Source organism: Harpia harpyja, chromosome 1 (genome assembly GCF_026419915.1).
Source record: "Harpia harpyja isolate bHarHar1 chromosome 1, bHarHar1 primary haplotype, whole genome shotgun sequence".
Lineage (NCBI taxonomy): Eukaryota > Metazoa > Chordata > Aves > Accipitriformes > Accipitridae > Harpia > Harpia harpyja.
Window position 1 is genome coordinate 19,055,940 of NC_068940.1, and position 26,226 is coordinate 19,082,165.

Below are 26,226 nucleotides of genomic sequence, written 5' to 3' on the forward strand. Positions count from 1 at the left end.
ATTATAATTTTATGGCTCATATTTGCAAATTAATTTTAATAATTTAAGATATACCTCTACAAATAAGTACCAAGTCCAAATACCATAGACGTGTGCACCTGCACTGCCTAGGGTTCATTGTTTCTGTAGCGAGCAGGTGACATTGACACAGCAGAGCACTTTGCTTGTGTCTCTTCTGAACCACGAAGACTGCCATTGCTGCCCTGAAACAGTTAGGCAGTTAATTAGTCAGTTTGTGTGTGCATGTGTACACGTGACTGAGGGTGGGAGCAGTTTCAGATCAATGTGTCTGATCTAAGATGAGGGCTTTGCTGTGGCCCATCAGAGTGATGTTTCTATAACACAAAAGTGAGGGTGGGTTATGTCTGCCCATGGGAGTGGCAGTTTCTAAAAGGAATTACATGCTTTGTTTATATATTTATTTTCTCTAGAAGGTTCTTAAATGCCATTGTAGATCTGGTCTTCTGTTCTGTAAATAGTGTATGTGGAGGTCCACCCTGTGCTGGAACGTATGCTCTCTTGAGCTGGTCAGGAGTCTTGCATATTTTTATTAATCTTTAAGAAGCCCTATTTTCTTAATGTTTGGAGGTAAGGATGATGCTGGTTTGAGTAGAAAGTGGATTCAGGATATCCAAAACAAATTATTGCCTGAACTTTATTTCCTGTACCAAAAGAATATTTAACTTGATTATTTCACCCCTGCAGCTGAAGCTAATTTATTCACAAGTACATCTTCTAAAAGTGTACTGCTACTGTAATTAATTGGATAATTACTGCAGGGAGGTCAATAAATTTTCCATTCAATGTGATTTTTCAAATTTCTTAGAAATAAGAAGCCCTATCCCCAAGTAAAACAGTTTCAAAATATTTTGCAGATTAAGATGCAAAAAAACCCCAAACCCTCCAGAAAAACTATTTGGATTAAGTCGATCAAAACAATGCATTTAAATAATTTTGAAAGGTTTAATTTCATGCAGGAATCATACGCTTACAATTTTGTGCCTAAAGAATTGATAAAGGAAATAAACAAGGTGCAACCAATAATTTGTCAATAGTTTCAGTAAACCAATATTTCCAAGAAAAAATTAAAGAGTTAAAAAAAGTTAAAGATTGTAACCATGTCTAATTATCCATGTAAAAATTGTTTATATAAGACTGAAAAATAAAGTGCTAAATAAGTCAGTTTATAAAAGTTATGAAAACAGCCTGGCACTCATGCTTTCATGTACATGACTTTATCTTCACTTTCTCTTCCATCCAATATTTGTTGTTTCTACTTAAGTATACTGCACTTTACTTTTTGTGTATACCATAAATCATGCTTCTATGACCATTTTGGTAAATTGATTGAAAATTAGAACATTTTAATTTTTATACATAGTTACATTGGTTACTACGTACTTTCAAAATCTTCACCAGCTTTGAACTGATTAAATGCTAAGAAAACATTAAAGCCTTGCTGCAAAATCTGGCCTGATGTTTTAAAACTTCACTTCAGCAAAACCTAACACAGATTTATCTTATTTTGATATTTCAAAAAAGTGCATCTACAGACTGAGGAAAGAAAGCAAGATAGAAGTGATCAATACCACTGATTTATGGACAACAACAACAACAAAAATTTCAAAACAAATTAATAAACGTGAAACTGCTAGGGAGTTCTAAAAATGTTTTTCTACCTACTTAACCCATGAAATCAAGTTACTTTAATATTACTTTTGAATCTTGACCTATTGAGATAAACAAACTCTCTCATAGAAATAAATGGAGATGTGCGTGTATGTAAATAAGCATATGCAGGGGTGTGTGTGTGTGTGTGTATGCAAATAACTCCAATCATTTTGTGCCAGTTATCTAAAAAAAATCACTGGGTTTTTACCAAGCTGGGAAAAAATCATATTTAGGGATTTAATTTACTTAAAAATGCTGTAACCAGAGTATACAGATTAAGCTATGAAACTGATTATTGCATATATTCTTAACTAAAGCTTTTATTTCTATATTTCTCAAAGCAGAAACACAAATAAGTCTGGAGACATGTTAGCCTAATCCAATGGTCTGTGTGGCACAGGTTTGCCTTATATATGTGTTTTAACTTTGCTTCGTTTTAAACAGCTCAAAGTTTAGCAATGTCTGGTTGTTCTTACCATGTTTTGGTCTTGTTACATGTTCTTTCTCCCTCCCACGTACAATTCTTCCCTCCTCTCATCTCTTTTTGGGGAACTTGGAGCCATATACAGAAATGTAATTCTCCTTCAGACAAGAAAGTGTGGCTGTTCCTTGCATAATTGTACCAAAGAAGAGGTTCAAAAGTAGGAAAGGAGCAGAAGATTTCTTATTCTCTCTCTTATGCCCTATCCTATGTATATCAAAGGGGTGCAGCCAAAATCTAGTGCTTGTCAGGTCTGATTTAGTAACATTCTGACAATCTTTCAAAGTCATCCACTTCATCATATTCTTTAACAAATGAATCATTTAAAGTCTTTCACAGAAAGAGAGAAGAAAGCTCGGAGAAAACCTGGAAAAGAAGCTAATAGCATTCTTTTGAAATTATTGACTGAGTGAAAATACAGATGTGTTTAGAACTAGTTTTTCAACTAGTGGTAATTATTTGATCCAGTTTCTTTATGTTTCAGAATCTTAAAGGCTCTAGTGAAAATTAACAGAGCTGAAGTTGCACAACTGTTAGCTTTGTTCTTGTGAATCTTGGAGAGCTTTTCTTATTTATGTGCTTCTTGATTGTTCCATTCTGTTCAGCTCTGTTCTTTTTTGGCATCACATAGAGTCTCTTATTTGAGAAAGATTAAATACATATTTAACATTTCTGACAATGGAAAAAAACTCATGTAAGTGGCGTGTTGAAGAGAAGTTGTTACTACTGAACCCCAGACCAATTTTTCCTTACAGACCATAGGACATCTGTGGGAACACAGATTTGTGAGAATTCAGGCCTGCCTTGGCTTATCAGAAGCATGGGAAGAGATCGCATGAGATATCAAAGTCCCACTGGCAGATTTCTAGACATCATCTGCCAACAGGATATAGGTGGAAAAACCTAGGGATAAAAATAGATTATTCCTTTCCTCTTCTGATGTTTTATTTCCATTTAGTTTTGCCTAAACAAGTTAAGTGTAAACATGTCAGGAAAAGAAAAAAATGATGGGAAACAGTGATTGAACTCAGAATGATTTAACATGGCAACCAGCCCGACTCTATGCACTGCTGAGTGATCTTAACCTCTGTGAAATAAGGAAATGTTCAGAATTTCAATGAAGATTAGGTATGTCATCACTGCTTCCCATGGACGCCAGCAGACAAATCTTTAGGAAGGTAAAGCAAGAAAGATGAATAAGGGTCAAAAGAGAAGAGACCCGATTCCAAAAACAACTTCATAAAACATAAAACTGAAGCACAGCCTGTCTTGAGTAAAAACAATTCTGCCTTACCCTTTTAGTGCACTTTCTGTTTTTCCATATCTCTTTCCACTGCCCACTCTTTCTCAGAAGGAGCATTATGCTTTCCTCCCCTATATGGAGTAGCCTTCTGTGTGTTAGAGCACAGCCTCAGATTTCCACCCATCTCTTCCTATTTGCTGTCACACCTACACTTTTTCCTTTTTGGCCTACTTTTGATGTATATTCCATTTACAGTGTATATTACAAAACTTTTTAGCCCCATCATGCAACACTGTTTGCATTGGAAGTGCCTCTTGTTTGTGAATGTATAGCACGTAATTTCAATTTTTTTCCCCTGTAGTAGTTACTGTGCCATATTTACAACACCATGAAAAATATATGTGAGAGAGCAGGCATTATGCTGTCTGACATAAATAATGTTCCTTGTTTTACTACAAACTTGTAGATGGCATCAACAGAAATGAAGGCATTCCCATTTATCTGAGTGTCCTCTGCCTGGTATTGAACAGATCTATGCCTGCCTTTAAAGCAGAGGCCAGTCCCCCAGCTGCCACTGAATAATGCTTTCTAATGCTCAAGGAAGTATTGTGCAAAGATGCTTTGTACATCTCACCAGTTTCAGGGATTCCTCTGTACCTGGATAGTCTCCTAATATTGATTAGAGTAGCCACAATGTTCCCGAAAAGCAGCCAAAAGAGTGAAAAAAGCCAATACAGTGAAAAAAGTAGAGCCATTACTCATGCCTTTTTATCATCCAGACATCTTCCTATTAAGAAGATATCTTTTAGGATCCCCGAGATTTAAGGCTGCACTGGGACCATAGGGTATCAGAGATATACACTTGTCTGTAGCTTTTCTTTTTACTTTCCCATGTAATCACTGAGATAAAAATTATACTAAGTATTTTTTTCCAGTAGTTCCACTGCTAAAGTGGACCGACCATGGGATGAAAATACTGATTAAAACTTTGCTTTATACATTTTAGCTAAGGTACAGTAATTGATTTTGGTTTGGGTCTGGATTTTGCTTTTTGATTTTCAAAATTTTAGACCAAATTCTGCACTCTGTTACACATATGCAAATATTGTTTTAATGGATGTGTAGCATTCTCAGAGAACACTTAGTTCGTACAGGGCCCAACTTAACTGCCACTGAAATCAATGGAAAGGCTCTGACTGATGTCTATATGAATTGCATCAGTCCCTTAATCATTTCAAATGGAATCTAATGGTGAAATGGTTCTCATTAGAAACAATGTACTGTGAATATAAGCCTGCTGAGCTCATCAATGGTAGTATTACAGCAGTAATAAGAGCATAAGGAAAAAAGAATCATTTACTTAGGTTTCTCAATTGGCTATTTGATGTAAACATTCCTTTTGTTATTGTAAAGTTTCTCCGCCACAATAGATTCCTCCTTTCACCCCAGTTACTGAACCTACAGCCCTAATGATATTTCATAATTAGAAACTAGGCTCATGATCCGTCTTTCTAAGAGGAAAATTTGGTACTAAATTTATTATGCTACAAGCCCAGAGAACCACACTTTGCAGCATTTCATGTTATTCTATTGGTGCCCACAACAGACATCTGATGAAAGCTATCTTCAGGGTTTGTTGGTACAGAGAGTGACTGCAACGTACCAGTTCCTAGAAGTCCCATTGCAAATGTTTATCTTATGTCAGTGGCTGAAATAGTCATTAGTACCCAGAACCCCCCCAAAATGCACAAATAGCAGATCCAAACCCAGAACTTACGATACTCCAGTTCTCCCATTTTAATAGGTAATATGCTTTTGTTGAAGATGCTAGTTCAAGCAAACCACAATATTCTGTAATATTGAACATGTGGTGACATAGTAGTGAGCAGTGATTACTTGTGCCCAAAGAGGCTGTACCAGGAAACAGGAAATTCATTACTCTTGCTGGCAAAACCATGTAATTCTGTGAATGACCTGAACGTTAGCCACGATTCCCGAAACATCCTCTGCAACTTTGTATTATGTCCACTTTCAGACACAGTGACAAGCCCATCATTATCAATAGCTGTAAGTGACACTAGTGCTGTAAACCTATTAAGTGCAGGGAGAAACCTCCCACAATGGCCTTCTTTCAACTTAAAATCATTTGTCACTGCAGTGTTACAGGATAATTTTGCATTCTTCGGTGAGTATGTGCACACAAATGGCACTGTATTGCTCGTGTAAGTAATTAGAGTAAATTTTTTCTGCACATATTCACAGGTTATGGGCATCCCTTTACCCTTATTATTAGAACTGAAAACATAAACTGAGGTGGTAGCATGAGACTCTGTATTTAAGCCTCAGTTAATAAGAGGGTCCTTAACAAAGCCCTCCTCTCTGAGCCCTCCCACTGCATTCACTTGCAAATCACTGTATGGCTGGCAAAGCTGTCGTCCTGTCCCCCCCCAGCCCCAAACCTTCTCATGTTGAGCACTGCGGCTCTATCAGCAGCAACATCTCTCTCGGAGAGGGACGTTTCTTATTAATCAGGGGCACTGAATAGAAACCAATCAGATAGAGAGTCCCTTTGGCTTCAGCTCCCTGCCTGTCTTAAAAGTGATGCTGGGAGAGAGGGAGCCCTAGTTAGATGCAAGTACATCCAGCGCTGGAGCTACAGTGACGAGCAGAAGGGAGGAAGCAGGTAGAGAAGCAGCGCTGGACAGACAGAGCTAGGCTCACGCTGACAGACACGGTGAGTCGATTAACTTTTGTTAGCATTGAAACTGCTGCCAGCAAAAGCGCAGATGCTTTCTTAGAGCGTCTAAAACGTTAAAGATGCCTTACTGATACTTTTTAGGAAGGGGGGGTACGGTGAGGGGCAGGGTCAGCAGAGCACTTTGGGGAGATTTCTTTTATACAGTTCAGAAAGAAAATAATCATACTGAATTGCTGAAATCTAAACTTCTGTTGCTGTATATATGACAGCTGCTTGTGCATATTAGAAAGCTAGCAATGTGTATGATATTTGGCAATACTACTAGACATTATTCAGTTTTTACTGCAATATAGCAGTAACAATATAGCCTAACTTTTGTGCAGGATGCTTTTTCACCTGTCCAAACAGAAGCTATCTTCCTTTTCTTTCTTTCACATTTGTTTTTATTGAAAATATCTAATCAAAACAAGCCCAGTTAGAGAAGCATGAAAAAGGAGGAGGTCTTTACTACTACTAAGAATGAAGTACCAATGCTTTATTTTGTTTTTCTTTAATGGGAGTAGCAAATTAGTATTTTTTTTCTATGTGTTAGAGGGGGAAGTGGCAGCTCAGGGCTCAGAAAGCTTCAGAGATCTGAAGGAGCTGTCCCTTTGGATATTCACAGCAGTAAGTCAAAGTCAACAGGCTTAAAGTGTAAGGCTGTTTTCCAGAAGTGCTACCAAACAACCTTATCAGCCTAATATGTATAATCAGAGACTAGCAGAGAAAGCAAGGCAGAAAGCATAAAAGGACAAACTGACCACTTGATTTTGAAGTAACCAGCAGAAACCAATTTCCCAATGAATGACATTTTGCTTTTTCTTTTCACATGCAAGAAATATGCAGTCACATCCATTCAATTTCACTGTATGAGCTTCAAACAAAGAATGATGCATATGAACTATAAAGAAATCGATATCTCTTGCAGTTGTATGGCAATGTGCATACAGCAGCCACTCGCCATCTCACAGATTGAAGTAGTAGGTCAGAAAATAGAATGGTAGTTTCTTAGGATAATATCCATTTTCAGTAGACAAATTTACCACCAATATATCAGACTTGCTCTGATTAAAGTCAGACAAAACTGTTTTACTTACATCGCAGCAGGATTATGCTTCATTGCTGACTACTATACTAGTTTGTCATGGTAAAGACAAATATGGATAAAAAGACAAGTGTAATATTTGCAATAGTTTCGCTAATGGGATCAAAAGCTTTCTTTGATTAGTAATATTAGTGGTAATGATAGGAATTGCTGATGACAGATCTTTAAAAATCATTGTTTGCAAGTAATTTTCCACATCTAAAATGTTAATTTCTATTCCAAAAAATGAGAATGGACTAATTAAATGTTTAGAAGTCGTGTTATCTTTTTTCTACAATTATTAAGGACTCTATAGAAGAACTATGTTAGTTTTAAAAAAGGCATACTATTATCTATATGTCAATTTGACGGGTAAAATACATTGACCTGTCATTTGTCCTTCACTGTGTAATAATATAAATTCAAGAAAGAATTAAATATGTTTACAGCTAATGTGATTTTCTATTAGCAAAAATATAGAACTTTTACAAGGTCATGTTATACAATCAAATGCCTATGAAAGAAATAATTCTTGGTTTGTTTTTCTAAGTTAGATAAACAAGATTAATTTTAAATGGGGAAATGTAACTGTACCAGTACTACATACTAAACTTGTACCTAAAATAGTTGTCAACTCTTTTTAAACTTGATGGGGTGATTTCAACAATCAAAGTTTTTCGTATGTTTGTGTGAACCAAGTAGAGTATTTCATTTCAGGGGCTGTCCTGCAGCTGTTATGGTGAAAAATTATGTTGCATAAGTACCCAGTACAGCTCACCTAAACACAAAAAACAGTTTAGAGATGCAGTTTGGAGAGAAAATGTGGAGAGACACAGCTCTGCCATATGCTTTGTACAGCTCCATGGTAAAAGTGCTCCAGGCTTTCAGCATTTTCACACTTGTCTGCAGAAGTGACCATTCCAAAGCGGCTGTCCTCCCCTCTGGAGAGCAGCCCATTCGCAGGGAGCTACGCTCTCCCCTCACCTGGCTGCTGTTCCACAAGGATGCTGATGTCAGCAGCAGTTGCATGGTGTTGGCGGAGACGCCCTCTCATCATTGGATCGGCCAATAAGGATGATTTCATTCCCTGACTTATCTGCCAACCAAAATGTAATAACCTAAATCCACTAGTTTAAAAGTTGTCACCCACAATGCTGCAGAAAGAACCGTACAACTTAATTCCAACATTCACTTATGCCCTGGCATCAGGACACGGTTTCTGAAGCTGTGCAACACGGGTTGCAGGGAATCTACTGGCAGAAGCGTTGCGAGGTAGAGTTAGAAAGTAACAGGACTGACAATTTCCTCTGAGGATGAGTTTGTTCAGGAGATAAAACAAGGCAGACTGATGTCTTCTGTTGGCTGTCCATAGCCTGATGATAACAGGACACGTGAAAGAACAATGAATACTTCAGAATTTTCATTTATTATAGGTTAACACTCACACACACAGAGTCTTGCACCTATTTTCAGAGATAAACAGAAACACAGAACTGTTCTCCTTTTCTTCATCCTCCCCCTTCTTTTCCCAATTTTGCAAACTGTTCTGGAGATACAGCACGTCCTTACTGAAAATCAAAACTCAGTAATGACCACTGTTTAAAAATTGTCCCAATTCCTGCAAATCTAGTACTTATAAGAAAACTGGGATATATACACCTGGATATAAGACAATATAGATATAAAATTTTATATGTTTCTTTCATGTAGTCAGTGCTATTTAACTGCAGAAAGCCTAGACAAAAATGCATCTCCCACTCATATCAGAATGCCTTCTGAATTTCTAAGGCTTGCAGCAGGTGCTACATGCAAATGCTATCTGCAGAAGCACAAATATTTGAAGATGAATAGGGATGTCTGAGTGAAAGCTAACTGCATTCTTCATGTGAGTGAGAGAGTTTATGAAAAGTCATTTGTAAGAATAAACCCAAAATTTTGCAAGAGGGGGTGGGAGGAGAAGGAAAATAAAGCAAAGGGAAATGAACAAAAAGAATCTTTGTAAAAGCAGTCAAGCGTCATTTTAATAACTTTCTCCTTTTGCCTTTTAAACAAATAGGAAATTGCTGAATGGCAAAGGGCAAGTTACCGTCCTGACTTTCAGCGACTGATCATGATAAAAAAACCCCAGCGGCATCAAGGCCTACTTGCCAAGCATGACTGAACTGGAGAGACGTATCTTGATCAGATCATACTATGTGTTTGCGGTACAAAATCCTAGTGAAACTGGGCTGGTTACTTCAAGGAACATGTTACTAACTTCAGGGAAAAAGGAAAAATACTGGATGTATACTGTTGCTTACAAGAAAGCTCTAAAATGTTTATGTTTTAGAAACATAATTTTTTAATGTGTAATATGCAGTGTAATTACAGAAAAGATAGGAAGTGAACTATGTTATTTATAAGCTTCATTCCACAATCTCAGAAATATTACAAAGGAGATGGGTGGCATTGTCTTCATCCCATACACAGAGATTATTGCACAGAGAGCTGAATTGACTTGGTCTCAGCTACAGAGTACCTCAGTGTCAGAGCCAGGGATAGAACGGGGCCTCCGCTTTCCCAGTCCTCCAATTTCTCCATATGAATGCACCAATGTTCATAAAAAGAAATGTGCCTTGATTACTTAAATAACACCATAAACAGCCACTAACGTTTCTCTGGAAATATATTTCTGTAACTGCAAAATGGAATGCCTCAGGTGATGGCCAGTGTATTTTTTTGCCTGTTAAATGCAAATTTCTATATTTAAATTTCACACCTTTTAGTAGCAAGAGCAATAGCAACATCAAGACAACATCACATTAGATTCAGTTTTCCCTGCCTCACACAAACATAGCATTCATATTAGAATCTCCTGATATGAACATGCAAATGTCAGAGAGGTTTATGTAAGTACAAATTTTCTAGGTGCTAAATGGTGTTCAGGTTGCTTCGTCCTCACAAACCCTATTCATGGGAAATAACCACCACCTTCATGGAAATTCTGCCTGGAAGAATATTACAGTGGTGGGCCATGCATGTTATTGCTTAGAGACTCCAATTTCCAAAAAATACTGAAAGCATTTTCGCATTCTATATAAGTTTGTTGAGAAAGAGCTCCTAAATTACTTGTTCGAATTCAAAACATGCTCTTTATAAGTGACACCCAAGAAAAGATTCTGTGAAATAGAGAAAATTGTGGATAATGCTTTTATGTTTGGGGATGGAAACAGCAGGCCTTTCCATCATTTTAGACAAACTACACAACAACTGTCATAAGGAGATCATCTCAATTTACATATTTTTAATAGTTCAATTGAAGGCAATTAATAATACATACAAGCCTATCTAGTAATATATACAGACATTATTAGATTTAGCCATTACTTTCAGAAAATGATGATCAATTACATTGATAATCAGTGGTGCGGAATTTGACATTTATATTTTGGCACCTCTTAAAAAAGAATTCAATAAAACATCAGGTTGTATAAGAGTGTTCAATAAAGGAAATTTAAAAAGTATAATGATCTAACATCCTCAGCTCAAGATCTTACTGAAATAATTGTTCTTTATTTCCTCTGTATTCCATCATTCAATATTTGCTCCTGAGGACATGATGAAGAGGTAAAGTGAAAAAATTGTGAGTTGGGGAAAGGGTGAAGTTAATCCCATTACTTCTGTTTTGAAAGAAAAAGTAGGCATAGTACAAATGAAAATTAATGTTTTAAAATCAAGCAGTTATAGGCTATATATGATTAGAAGGTATCAGTAAACTACTCACACCTGAATTTAACAGATCAAAATAGCCCCAGTTCATAAACAGAATTCTTCATATATATACACATATACATACATTCATACACATATATATATGCATACAGACATAAACCCAAGCATAATTCATGCAAATTATAAGAATGATAAAATATTTTTTAAAATAATAGATTCAAATAGGTTTGCTTAAGTTGGCGGTGCTACTTTCTGGCTGAATTTGTTTGCCTGCTTACTCTGTTGTTTATCACAATACTTTTACGTGATTTGCATTATTCTTAATCATAACACTTTATACTAATGGATATAAATATCAAGCTTTATAGTGGAAAGCTATTGTTAAGAAGTTCTGATTTTTAAGGCATAGGTGCTGGTTGTGGGAAATTTCATGGAAGTGTTTCTGTCTGTGCAGTAACAGAAAAAAAAAAATCAGGAAAACTTAGTTATTTCAAAAGGAAATTCTTGCGGTTGTTTAAATTATTTGTCAGGAGAGCTGTTTGTGCTTGTGGCACATTCTGGAACCCTTATTCAGAATGACTAACATTTTGCAATAAGACTAGTCCCACTGAAGCCAGTGAAATTGCTTATGTGCATTTCCCCTACCCAGACTAAAAATGAGTGTTGAATCTGTGTTTTTATAATGATTCTATCTGATAAAAAGATATCTTTTCCTCAGAGTAAAAATAAAAATATTATGTTACAGGAAACATTTTCCCATTTCCTGCAAGATTTGCAATAATTCTTACATTTGCTTCCAAAATGTAAAAGGAAATTTCACCTCTAATGAGAATTCAGACTTTCTAAAAAATGGAAATATATTTAAAAATTAATGTAGATTCTTCACTCCTTGCTGTTATCTGCATCCCATGGATTACCAGCAATTGGGCCAAATCTTGCTCCTAATGGTTTTAAATTTGTGTGATACATGCCTTCATTCCTAATCAAGACACATTTCTGGATCGTATTTATACCTTTTCTAGGGGTAAGACACTAAGTAAACCCCCTTGTGTTCTAAAGAAAATGAATTAGTCTCTTCATTTTCCTTCATGGAGATAGAACTCCTTTATCTATGATACTGAAGATACTATTCTTTGCTTAGTAGTAGTAGTAGTAGCAGCAGCAGCAGCAGCAGTAGTATCAAAGCTGAGAACTCACATATCACTTCAAGTAAGGGGTTTGTAATGTTTTAATAGCATTTATCACATTTTAATAAAATCCAAGCTTCTGGTGCTGCCTGCTCTTCCAGTCATAGTCCTACTGAAAAATCCTCACTACTGATGGTGGCAAACCATCCCTGCAGCAAACAACAGGACTTTCAAAACAGAAAAGTATGCCATGTGTTTAATGTGCTTCTAACTCCTTTTTAAGGCAATTAAGAGAAGAAACTCTCCAAAAAGTTGGTACAACTGCTCTCAGCTACAAGTGGCCAAAAAACCTGCTGGTTGAGAATCTTTCCCTGAAGCTTTCTTTCAGGAAAGGGGAAAATAGCACTAGGGAAGTCAAAAAGGGGAGTAAATTAGGAAGTGGCTAGACTGCACCATAGATTGATGTTTTTGGCAAAAAAAAAACAAAACAAAAAGCACAATAAGAGATGCTCATTCACACTGTCTGACATAGATCTGAAAAGGTTGAATCTAATAGATAATGGTTTACAAATGTACCCAGTGTTGCACATTCAGAAACGTAACTGTTAGCACTGCTAGAAGGAAAGGTTTAGCAGTCCTGCCAATGGTACTCATTCTAATTATTTATTTGCCATTTGAATTTACACTCATCCTATTCACATTTACATTTCAAAGCAAATTTGTCTAACAGACCGCTACAATATAGATCCACAAAGAATAAACTTCTCAAGTATACAAAGGTCCTCTGTCTTTTTCTTTTACCAACATATTCAGATTCTAGTTCATCATACTTCCCCAAAACTAAAAGCCTACAGGTAGAATAGAAATATTTTTTAAACTACTGTAAGGATTATGTTTACTAAGCATTTGTTTGATTATATAGTGAACTGCACTGCTATACACAGACACAGGACCGTAGTTACCTTTGATTACTCAAGAGATATACTCAGTAATGGCAAGTAATATATAAATGATGATTTCAAAGAAAACATACATCTGAAAATTTCCTAACAATTACATACGAGACCAGATAGTTCTTGTGTAGTTTGTGTACAGATCTGTGTCTGTAACACCAGGAGTAGCATATATTCACAGCTTGAGTGTTGAACAGAACTAGAATGGGTCTTAAGGATTAACCATCACAGGATTAATGTTCCTGGTCTCATGACATAGAGAGGGTGTCAACTTCTATTCAAAAAGAATTTCACTACTTTTTAACTGGCAGAAAATTGCATAAACTCAGGATAACTACTTAAGTGATATTTTTCTGAAAGTGCAGGTAGTTTGAAACAGTAGCTACGTGCTATGCATTTCACTGGGAACTTTCCCAAGACCTACACACAGGGTTCCCAAACAATTCAAAGTCAGGGCAGAAACATACATTAAGTAACCCAATGTAACTGTTAAAGGACATGCCTAGAGCTGCTAAAAGAAACCCTGCCAACCTGGCAGAAAGAATCACTAGCTCTCTGGAGAAGGAAGGAAGAAAGCAAGGCAGGCTGGCCTCCTCTCCAAAGCTTCAAAAGTGGATTCATAAAGTTGAAGCAACATAAAGATTTGTGTAAACCAGCATAAGATTCTGGATTACTTGATTTGAGCTCTTTTTAAATGCAGTACTGTGGGCAGCTACAATACAAACAGGACCAAAATGAATGGTAATTTGTCTACAACCTTTCTGAGCCAATAGCATCAGAATCATTAATTTGTACAGACTGAAAGCTGAAATCTGAAAACCCATGCTTTTAAGGAACATAAATAGGGGGACATTGCTGTAGAATGGAAAATAAATGAGTCACATTAATTTTCTGCTTCCTTCACCTCAAGTTGATTAGCACTAATTAAATTTCATGCTAGTCAGCCTGTGAGTTTAGTAGGCAATAAAAAAAAAATCCTGAAATGTCATTGCTTGTGGTGAAAACACACACACGTATATGTGCATACATGTATCTATATATCTGTATCGATATTGATATCATTTTAGAGATAGAGGTGAGATAAAGAGATCTAGAGATATCTATGTAAATATATCTCTATATCTATAATGATGTCTATCTATCTATCTATATACTTATGTGCACAACATCAGTGTCATGAAAGCCATGCATGTACTTGCATTGTAAGGTCTCCAGTGGTAAATGTTCTAGCCAATATCAGGTAAGGTAAGATGCTTATGTGCTCTGAGTTGAGGAGAACTCCACAGGTCATATCAAGTTTCAATTCTCTTACAGCAGACCCAGGCAAGTAAATATCAGAGGAAAACAGCAAAACAGCTGTTCTGCCTACACCATCAATCCAGGATCGTAGAATGGTTTGGGTCAGAAGGGACCTTTAAAGTTCATCTAGTTCAACCCCTCTGCCATGAGCAGGGACATCTTTCACTAGATCGGGCTGCTCAAAGCCCCATCCAACCTGACCTTAAATACTTCCAGTGATGGAGCATCAACAACTTCTTTGGGCAACCTGTTCCAGTGTCTCACCACCTTCACTGTAAAATATTTCTTTTTTATGTCTAATTTAAATTGCCTTCTTTCAGTTTAAAGTCTTTGGCTCATGTCCAGTTTTTCATCCACCAGTATCCCCTTCTCCACAGGGCTGCTCTCAATCCCTTCATCCTTCAGTTCATAGTGATACTGGGAATTGCCCCGAGCCAGGTGCAGGACCTTGCACTTGGCCTTGTTGAACTTCATGAGGTTCGCACAGGTCCACTCCTCAAGCCTGTCAAGGACCCTCTGGATGTCATCCCTTCCCTCTAGGGTACCAACTGCACCACTCAGCTTGATGTCATCTTGCTGTGTGAACTTGCTGAGGGTGCACTCAACCCCAGTATGTTGTTAATGAAGACGTTAAATAGTACTGGTCCCAGTATGGACCCTTGAGGGACACCACTCATTACCGGTTTCCACTTGGACATTGAGCCATTGACTGTAACTCTTTGGACACAGCCATCCAGCCAATTCTTTATCCATCTAACAGTCCAACCATCAAACCCGTATGTCTCCAATTTAGTAGCAAGAATGTCGTGGGATATCATATCAAAGGCCTTACAGAAGTCCAGGTAGATAACATCTGTAGGTCCTTGCCCATTGATGCAGTCAGTCCATTGTAGAAGGCCACTAGATTAGTCAGGCAGGATTTTCCCTTGGTGAAGACATGTTGGCTGTCCCTAATCACCTCCCTGCCTTCCATATATTTTGATGTGTCTTCCTGGAGGATCTGTTCCATGATCGTAACAGTCACAAAGGTGAAGATGACTGCCTGGTAGTTCCCAGGGTCCACCAACCAGTCAGCATCAGTTTATTCTTTCAAGATTTTCAGGAAACAATTTCTGCTTCATTCAACAACTTTGTATTCAGGCAAGAATTCCCTGAAAGAGGAACTGATGACTAAATTACCTTAGTACAATTATATGGCATGACTGATTACTTTCAGTGAAGCACCTGTATGTAATACCTATACACTTTCTGCCTGATTACATGTATTGCCAAAATTCCTACCTTCAGAAAATTTAAGCGACTACTTCAAAATGGGATTTTCAGCTTGTCTCACTGTTTCTCACCTCAGGCGGCAAAGATTCAGGAAACCTGGAATCTTGTTGCTACAATGCAGTTTTTGGAATGTCTTCAGCCTTACTGTATGGTCATCCAAATGATCAGCCCCAAGGCAGACAAAGCAATCCCTCTGATAACTTTCATTTAAATGTCCCTTTACAATGCGAATACAAAGTTGACTTCTTATTCTTACTTTACTTAATTGCTCCTGAAATTTAGTTTTATCCTGATAATTGACAGGTCAAGTGATGTGAGCATGCGCCTTTTAAACAGAAATTTCCATCCCAGTGGCCACTATCAGGTATCTGAAGGACAGGAAGATCAAGGAAGATAAAGCCATGTTCTCCATCCTTTCCAGCTAGTCTGTAGTGGTTAATTCTAAGGCACACTGAATGAAGTATGAGGTTTTCAGAATTGCCACAGAGCATCCAAAATTTCTTGTCCTATTTCTAAAGAAAAGAATTGTAGATGTTAAGATTTAAATAAAAAGGCAGTCATAGGACAAAACTACCACCTCCGTTTACAAGCAATTGTTTTCTCAGGTGCAGGTGACAAACAGCACCTATCCTATTCAAAAGATGAAGAATTGTTATTTGCCCTGAAATATAATGTTGTTCATCTTTGGAAGCAGCATGTATTGTAATTTTTTTTTCCTCAAGAAATGGAATGTTACCATATGGTATGTTAAACTGTTGTGTCTGAGAAGTGATATATCTTAATACTTTGCCAGCCATGTTCATTAATGCTAGGAATAGATGTTAAAACATGAAGTTTATCTCACTGAGAATTTATTAAGAAGTATTTGTCAGTGTTCATTTGGTTTATTGTCCACAGTCCTATGAAATTACATACAAAAGAAATTTAAACATAATCAGTGTAAAAACTTTCAACATTTAAATGCAAGAACATACATATGCTTTACTTATGTGTATATATATGTATTTATGGGCATAAATAAGTGTAATTGAAAAGTTGGAGTTGACTTTATTAGTGAGAGTGTCCTGGTTTCAGCTGGGATAGAGTTAATTTTTTTGTTAGTAGCTGGTGCAGTGTGTTTTGGATTTAGTGTGAGATAATGTTGATAACATACTGGTGTTTTAGTTGTTGCTAAGTAGCGCTTATCCTAAGTTAAGAATTTTTCAGTTTCCCATGCTCTGTCAGCGAGGAGGTGCACAAGAAGCTGGCAGGGAGCATGGCCAGGACAGCTGACCTGAACTAGCCAAAGGGATATTCCGTACCATACAACGTCATGCTCAGTATGTAAACTTGGGGGGGAACTCTATCCCAGCTGAAACCAGGACAGAGAGTCAGGTGCATTATAATTTCATAGAGTGCATCTGCTATTGAGCAAGAATACCTCAAGATCCCAGTAAAATCTTAATTTACATGATGCCAATTACCAAAATTATTATCTGCCAGAATGACAGCAGTATCATAACATTTCCAACATTTATGTCTTCTCATACTGTGTACCCCTCCCTAGGGCCTGACCTCACTGCCTTCTGGAGCAACTGGCCTTGCTGTGTCCTTGCTGTGCTTTGAGCTGGAGGACTATTGAGTTTTGTGGGGTCAGAGAGACTTGCCGGTTTGAAGAGAGGACAGTGAAGAGGACAAAGCTTTCTGAGTGGTCCTCATTCTGAGGGAAGCGAGGAAAAAGAGGGTGGCACCCTGCACCATAGAGTGATGTGTCAGTGAAAAAGTCCTTTCCCTTTGCTCTGGAGACCAAACTGGTTTAGCAAGTGGAGGAGAAGATCCTTCCTCCCACTCCAAGTCTTGCTGACCTCTTGTCCGAAAGAATTAATGTCACCATCATGTTTTTCTTAACACTTTATTGATATTCAAACAATGAAAGATTCAGAAGATCTTAACGATCCCTAATGTCTGTCTGTACTCCATCATTAAGAGACCTCCAGGAAAGGCCAGGTACTGGGCTAAAGCACAGGATCCAACTTGGCCTAAGTACATGCATTCACTGGACATCCATAGCTTGTCATCCCATTAGGGCGGTCATTGATCAGACCACCTGTGATTTGTATACTCTTCTATTATATTCATGTCCACTGATAGTGACTGCCTGGCAAAAAATGTAATATTTAACTAATAGAAATATTAATAATATTTCTGCATTCCCCCAACACGGAAAATATTGCATATTACTTAAGTGAAAGTCAATTTCATTTGTAAATTAAAGACACCGAACCCAGTTCTCATAGAACAACACAACACTACCTAGCTCACTAGGGATACACTGGTTTAAGTGAGTGTTTTTTACCCTGGGAGTCTGCAGACTTTTAAGAAGCCTATTATTTCTAAGAAACCCATACAAAAATATATATGCTAATTACAAGCAGGTTTAAATTTGTGGTACAGAATCCCACTTTCCTGATGGAAAATATTTATAGCGTCTGTAAACCATAGTAATCAAAAAGCAAACAAACAACTCAGAACAATTATTTGTCTACTGCATTTTCAACAAATTTGAGGTTTTTAAAAAAAGATGTGTGGCCTAAGTAACCTTGTGTTCATGTACTGCAAATACTGGAGGCACACAAAGAGAGAGCTTGTGAAAAGACGAGAGTGGAGAATTTTTTATTCATACTTTGTTTTGATTTTGATATCACTAATAAATCTGAAGGGCAGGAGAATAGACAGGAAGGCACAGACAGAGCAGTTTTAAAAATGAGAAGTTTTAACTATTTTAGTTTTAATCTGAAGCTATTAAAAAGTTCAGAAACTTGCATGGATATAAGTCTGCATTGCTTAAGTTCAAGTTTTGTCTTTGACTTCAGCTGAGGTAAGAATAACCAAATAATTTTACTACTGAATTTGAAGTACTGTTAAATTACTGGTACAACAGGAAAGTATAAACAGAGTCATAGCTTACTGTTCAGTAAAAAAAAAAATACACTAACTTGAGTAACAGGTTTTATCATTGAGTACAGAATAAAATACTGAAATTAAATCTTGAAGAAGAAATACTAGAACCTGAGAAAATTATACAAATAATATTAGCACATCATATGTAAAGTCTTTGTAACGGTATGGTTCTATCTCACTATCACCGAACTCAAAGAACAGCGTTGTATTAGAGACCAAGTAAATTGGTATTCATGTGGTGCCCCTCAGAAATTACCAATTACCAGTCAGTAATTACAACAAAGTATTTCAAAGTGTTCTGTGAAAGCAGTTAAGTATAAGCTCCAGGTAAACAATAGAAGTGCACATAGTCCTGATGGAAAGCTCAACATGGTCTAGCTGAATATTCCCATGGACATCGGTAACATTTAGATTCAGTCTTTATAAAGGGAGGAAATACTGTCACGGTCATTAATAAGCAGAGCAGAGGACCTGAGAGCTGCAAAGGGACAGAAAGGGCAGAAATCGGTATGTAGCTGAGCACCAGCTTGTTCAGGAACGCCTGAAGTGCCTGACCCACACCAGAGCCCGCGGGCTGGGCAATAGCAACCAAACTAGGGGGGAAATTGTCAACTATTGTGTAATCAGGACTAATGTTAAGTGATAACATTTTTTCTTTCCAGCCTCTTCACATCCTTCTTCCTGCACAGGGGTTGGTATGTGTGCAGAATCCGCATTAATTTGTATAATGTGCATGTGCGTATAATGTGAGTAGATAGATAATATTACATGACAAAGCCAATTTACATAAAATATGTGAAAAAAATTATTTGGATAATTATGTTTTAAACATGTATTATCTTCTGCACATAAGTCATCACTATTCAAATAAATAAGTGGAATAACTCCACGTTCTGTGCAAGGTAAATCTTAGAGGAAACAGTATGGCAAAGTGCCAACAAATACTGATTTCTGATATATGAGAGGATAAAGTTAGAGGAAAATCCAGATAGTGTAAAGAGGCTTCTTTCTGCACAGGCTGGGAAAGAAAGGGAAATTATAGCTTGTTCAGCTATCAAAATGAGACTGAAATATAATTTCAGTATAGCTTAAAATGGGATAAATAGAATACTGTGAACATATTGCTTATAAAAGTAATAAATTCTTTTATTAGATAAAATAAATAGTTATACCTGAGTACTGCATAATTAGAATGATAGATAAACACACAGTACAGATTTTAGAGTTATACACAGGGCTAAGAAATCTTCGGTTTAAAAAAATCACAATCAAATGTATACATGAGTATCACATGTTGAAGAAGACATTGCTTTAGAAAGCATTAAAATGTATATAGCATTAAAGAAAATTTCATTAAAAGACAGAGACACTAAGTGAATAATGGCAGACAAAAAGCAGAAAAACTACACAAATGTAACAAAAACCTAACTGTAAGCCACTGAAGTTAGCAGAACCTTTTTACTGATCTACATGACTTGGAAGAAAGTTCTAAAATTTCCTGCAAAGACTAGAACAGCACACCTGAGCAGAGAAAATATAGTGCATGTGGGAAAGAGAAAAAAAAAACTACCCCTACAAATCTTAATTGCTGATTGAAATAATGTCCTGTGTAAGTGATGGAGGAAAGAAGCATGGAAATAAAGAGTGCCTTACCACACTTAAGCTTTGAATGCATGCCAAAATAAAGATGATACTGAAATAAACACATCAGAAAAATCTGGAATACATTGACTTTCAGAAAGAAAAAGCAAAATTATAATTGTATGTGTTATAGAGAAATCACCAAAAATTGGGAATTCCAACTATGAAGTAACTACCTAAATTCTTATTAGACCACCTGTTTTAGTGTAGGTGCAGATACAACCTGCGTTAAAAACAAAAAGTAGTTAAGTATTAATCATAATTCACTGTATGACAGAGGACTCACATGATTAAAAACAATAAATTGAAAGTATGAAGGGTTTTGACTTGGTAATAGAGTATGCAAAGTAAACCTGATGGCACATAAAAGAACTTCAGTGAACATAATTGGAGAAAAAGTGAACATATTTTCAAATGTCAACAGGGAAAACAGAAAGTAAAAATATGGCTGGAGTAAGCACTTTTATTTTAAATTACATTCACAAGGCTCACATCCAAATCAGGAAAGTTTCACAAGTAGTATATTTTTAAATGCATTGTCTGTTATAATTTCAACACTCACAAGCTGGTGTTAACAAATGTATTTTCTTATGTCTTCATCAAGACCAAAAGGAAAGCTAAATATCAAGAAATAGATTTAACTTCAAGCTCATTATTTCTTTTATGATGACTTAATGGCAGATAATAACAGATTTTTTTTTTTTATTTTATGAAATTAACTTCTGTGCAAAATTACTCACTTTCATTATAACACAAGTGTGGGGGGTCAATCTAGAAATTAAGATAAAGTATTTCTTTTTGTATTAGATAACAAGGCTTTCAATAATTAAAGTGGTTTTATTATTTCATATTAACCACTAAAACATACCATGTCACAACAGAAGTGGTGAAGTGGAAAGCTGTTTACATATTGTGAGGCAATATAATAAAAGCTCATGAAATATTGATACTAAAACTGAAAAGCATAATTTTTAAAACATACCAACCGAAGAAGTTCTCTTTTACACGAAATTTGGAAAAATACTGGGAATGAGAGCAAATTATAAAATGTGAACAACTTTTAACAAGTAATAATAACTTGTTGAACACAAATAGCCGTAAACAATCTTCTCTTTTCTCAAGTTTTGAGTTCAAATGTATTGTTGGAGCAAATTATTGGGAGGGCAAGTCACAAGCTGTTCCAACAAGGTGCATCATAGGCTGGACTGACCATATGTGATAGAGAGATATGTGATAAGCAAAAACTATCTAAAGAATTTCAGAGTGAAGAAGAAACTGCCTAGATGCTCTGTTCGGCTAAATTATTTTAAGGTGGAATGTTTATTCTGTCATGCTTCATTCAGTTGATTTCTTTTCTCAAAAAAATCTACACTGCTACTTGTTTACTTTGCAATGGAGTCACTCTTAAGATTTATCATAACCCCAATAACATAAAAGTTTTCCTAAAACTTATCTATATATTATATTGCAGTAGAAACTGTTAGGTGGCTTCAGATACCACTGTGGTAAATACTGATTTCTGTGAACAATGCTTATTCCCAGACATGTGTACCTTTGAAGTTCCACAAAAAGTAGCAGAGGCTCTTAAAACACACGGAGAAAGTACTACAATTACATATATTTCCAGTGAGGAAAAAGCTACGGACAGAAAAGTTTAGTGGATCTCAAAATAAATGAAACAATAGACCCAGTGTTACATAGACTGTTTTCAGAGTTGCTAAGCATTTATAAAACTAGTTTAATTTCTGGACCTGCTGATACTCAGCAGCTCTGAAAAAGTCAGATCCATGTTTCTTGAACTGAGTAACTGAAAACAGTGATTCTAGTGGTCAGCCAAACTTTATCTAACATATATGTTATGAAGGGAATGCTCACATTTAAATTTACACAGTTCTCTGAAGAATACTTACCCTCCTTTCCTGCAGCTTTTTTGTTCTCAAGTGTTTATATCCTCTATCCTCTCTCTCCTCCTCTCTCCACTTGCGCTTTCCCTTCCCTTTACTTGCCTTCTTCTTTTCTTATTTACTCAGTATTCGTTTCACTAAAAAAAAAAAAAAAATAAAGAAAAAGATGTAATGGTTTAGATTATATGTAGGCTATGATTTTTAGTTTTACTTAGGAATAAGAAAGAAAAAACTAGAAGCAATTAAAAAAAATCACATTCCATACAAGCAGTGACATATGTTTTCACTTAAGTTTCATATATAATTTCATATACATTTGAGCATAGGTGCTTTCAAGCACAGGATTTGTATTTGGACTAGCATCTCTAGGGTTTTAACTTGGCCTGCCTTTTCTCGTTTACGAAATAGGTCTATAATATCAACATTAACATTACTTTTTGCCAATTACATCATTACCAAATAATGAGATATGGTCATAGCCAAACCAGCAAGAGAGCTTTTTTGTAAAGCAACATGAAAAAATCAAACCTATACTTTAGTTCAAAAATATTAGAAAGGGATTAAACAACTATCAATGCTTCTCTGACACCAAAAATACCTGAAGTCTCTCCTCACATAGGCTTATTGGGGTGTGCTGAACTCCCCACATGGTACACAGAACCATCAGGAAGAGGCAAAGACAATGCTCTAAAGAAACTATGAAAGTAAAGCAAGTGTTACTGATGACTCTGCGCTTTTCTATTCTACTCTTTCAGACACATCCTAGCTCACTGACCTTTCAGATACGAAGGCAATCCAGTCCATGCTTTCCAAAACATAAGTAATGCCTTTATGAGTACTGTGTTCCTCCAAGCAAAGGTTTCGTAGAACTGGACATCTCATCAGTTATTAAGAGTGATATTTTCTGTCAACCTCACTTTTTACAGGGACAAACAATCAAAATATGTTGAGCAAATACCTCAAACACTCTTCTTTGATAGTGATATATATATTTTCCCTTTCATAAGGTAGGAAATGAGTACAGAGAGATTAAACTCTTTTCTCAAAATTAGTAAAAAATCATGTGGTGGAAGCAAGAGCAAGAGAAATTAATCTGACTTCTTTTTTTTTATGACAGGATGTTTTTCTCTTTTTTAAGCATATTTGACTTTTCTAGAACCATTTAACTCAGCTCCAATAAGATTATTAGCATGTACTATCTAGTTCCGAAATATATTGCTTATTCATATAAACCCAAAAAACCTCAGAGCAAACATCATCTTTAAGTACAATTAAGAAAAAGGAATAGAAGAATGTATGCAGTTTCACTGTCTCATAAAGTGAAAAGATATAGTATAATGTTATGGCTCCCTCTTTTGGATCGCACATATCTAGTATTCAATAATAAGAAAATTCATCATGTCCTTAACACCAAAAAAATAACACAAGCCTCTCTGTTTTTCCCCCAGATCCTGCTTAACAGTGATAAATGCAGCCAATAAACCCAATCTTTTTATAAGTTTCTTGCAAAATGCAATTATATTGCAGATCTCTACATTCTATAAAAATAGACATGCATTTCCTAGCAAGAACTGTAGCTAGAATACTTTTGAAATACATTAAACATTAGTCTATCAAGTACCTATAAATACTGGAACATAAAATTCTCTCATGGATTGCTCCTTATTTTAGCTGTGCTGTTAATACAAAATGAAGGAGAACAATAAACAGAAGATTGATGGAAAGCACTTGATCTAACTTACTGTCTGGACAAGTGACCAGAAAGGAACAAATTTTGTTCCTACACTATTACTTCATTAGGAACTGTGAGTGAAAAACAAAATAAACTGCCATTTGGATTGCTCTTTTAGAATCTCCAGCATAACTGTGAACTAGTTGAAAGTCTACAGACATATACATTAGCTTCAGGAAATTTTTGAGTACACTCTTGAAGAATTCAAAGACATATAACATTTTTAGAAGAAAAAAAAAAATCATTCCTGTAAAATAAAAGGTGTTTTGTTAGATGGGAAAGGTGAGGAAAGAGTAAAACCGTTAAAAGTTATCAATCAACACAGAACAGTGAATCCTGACAGAGCCTAAACTCCTATGGTTTAAGATTTTTTCCTAATGTAAGAGTAGTAATCAAACAATGTTGTCTTCATAGATATAGTTATATTTAATTCTGAATTTGGATTTTGCTTTGCCAAGTATGGGAGGCATACCACCATTATTCTACATTAATATATAGGCATAATTCCACATTACACAACAGGTTCACTTTTCTCCATGTCTCCATGTATGCTGCTGTGAGACAACTAGAAATAAAATTTTTGGCAAAAAAAGGTTCATGAAAAATTCAGCAGCACTATTCAATGACTTCAGCTGTGTCAGCTAGAAGACAGACTTTATTTCACTCAAAAATCCTTCTTATTGCTTTCTTATTACCTTTATATAAAATATTGATGTTAGGCAGGTATATATAAATGAATTTTTCTACAGGCTTTGTTTAGCACTTTCTATTACTAAAAATAGCCATTCCACAACATTCATTAAGATATCGGTCTATACAATTAAAAAATCAGTTGGATTTATATCAACTAACTTAAAATTGTTATATCATGATGCCCATCTTAATTATACCATTGCAGCATGTTTTCCCTTCGCAGCACCCAGAATTACAATAGGACAATTGCATTTGACTATGCTGCATCATTATTATTCACTCTATTTATTAGTAACTGTTACTATTAAGTGTTTATTTTAAAATCAACACTGTAGTAACGAGATTTAGATGAATTTACATTCTTTTCCATGAAGAACTGCCTGTGGATAGTGCATATGATGACAGTTCTTCAGTTAGGAAAAAAAGGGCAATTTAGCATGCTTTATTGACAGTAGTAATGACACTGTTTCACTGATACTGTGTACCCCCAGCCATATTACTAAAAAGTGACATCAAAATTTGGCTGTAGTAATGATTGCAGAATCACAAAGATAAAAAGAGGGAGGAAATTCACTTGTAGGAAGTCTAAGTTTGTTTCATGTAAAATATCTGTTCCTACATAAACCAAGAAAAGGATCAAGAAAAAGTGACTGACATACACATCCCTATGTACAGATTAACTATGCACTTCTTTTTTTCCTGTTACGCGACTGAGTTGATTTGTTTTCTATGAAGCCAGATATTTTATGACTTGACTTAGCAGTATGGATCCCAAACACAGCTATGGTCCCTCATACACCCTTTTGCCTCATCTTTTAGGAATGTGAGAAGGAAGGGAGACAGTCACGGCCATTTGAGTTTATGGAAGAAAGTTTTAAAGCTTGACTATGCACTGCCATTTCAGGCAAAGCTAGACAGAAAAATACTAGAGCAAACAACATAAAGCAAATGCTTTGTTATACCAACTGTTTCCAGTCATATTTATACTCTTTTTTCACTCTGAAACTGGAACCATATACATGGTTTCATGCAGTTATATCTTTTACTTCTTACTGAGTTTTAATGAAAAGGGCAGGAAAATAGAAGGAGTAATTCTAGAATGCCATGTGAAAGGTACTATGTGTGTTTTGAATTAATCCAAATAAATCACATGAAAACCTGCATGCTCTGGGAAGTCATACTGAGATATAGACTATTAAAATCTCACCACATCATTTGAAAGCTAACTGGTATCTTAAGAGAAATAAACTAGTTATTTCTGTCTCTGGTTGCTAGAAACAAAGGAACCAAATAGTAAAACAGTTGGTATCAGCAATAACAACTGCAGTCTCATCAGAGCACGATTAAATGATTAAATGCATATGCAGATGACATATTTCTCCATCTTTAGACTCAGCTCCAGATGGATCAGAAGTCTTCTGAAGTTGCCTATCATGGTAGCAGCAGTAAACCACATATAAAGTCTGCACTAATGGTAGAAATCTGAGGAGGGCAAATTCAGGAAATACTGTAAGAAATCTTGAAACCTTAACAGGGGGTAAAAAAATAAAAGATTAATTTTTAGAGGATTTCTTTCCCCAGAGGGCTTTAAAACTTGAAGTAATCAAAATTTTAATATGAAATTGAGCATGGAAGCCAAATTCTGAGCTACTGATCAGAGTTCTTGGTGGGCTTCTCTGCAGGACTGTCAAGCACCAGAGGGAGATTGACTGACCACATCTAGGCTACTAGCTCCTGG

At 36.1% G+C, this 26,226-nt stretch overlaps 1 protein-coding gene across 1 annotated transcript in view; it reads left to right on the top strand.

Moving 5' to 3' along the window:
• The first annotated feature begins 5,870 nt into the window (after positions 1 to 5,870).
• Positions 5,871 to 26,226, top strand: part of CDH9 (cadherin 9) — a 100,059-nt gene continuing 79,703 nt past the window's right edge. The window contains exon 1 of the mRNA XM_052781027.1: positions 5,871 to 6,129. The gene's annotated coding sequence lies outside the window, so the exon portion shown is untranslated. The remainder of the gene's footprint in view (positions 6,130 to 26,226) is intronic.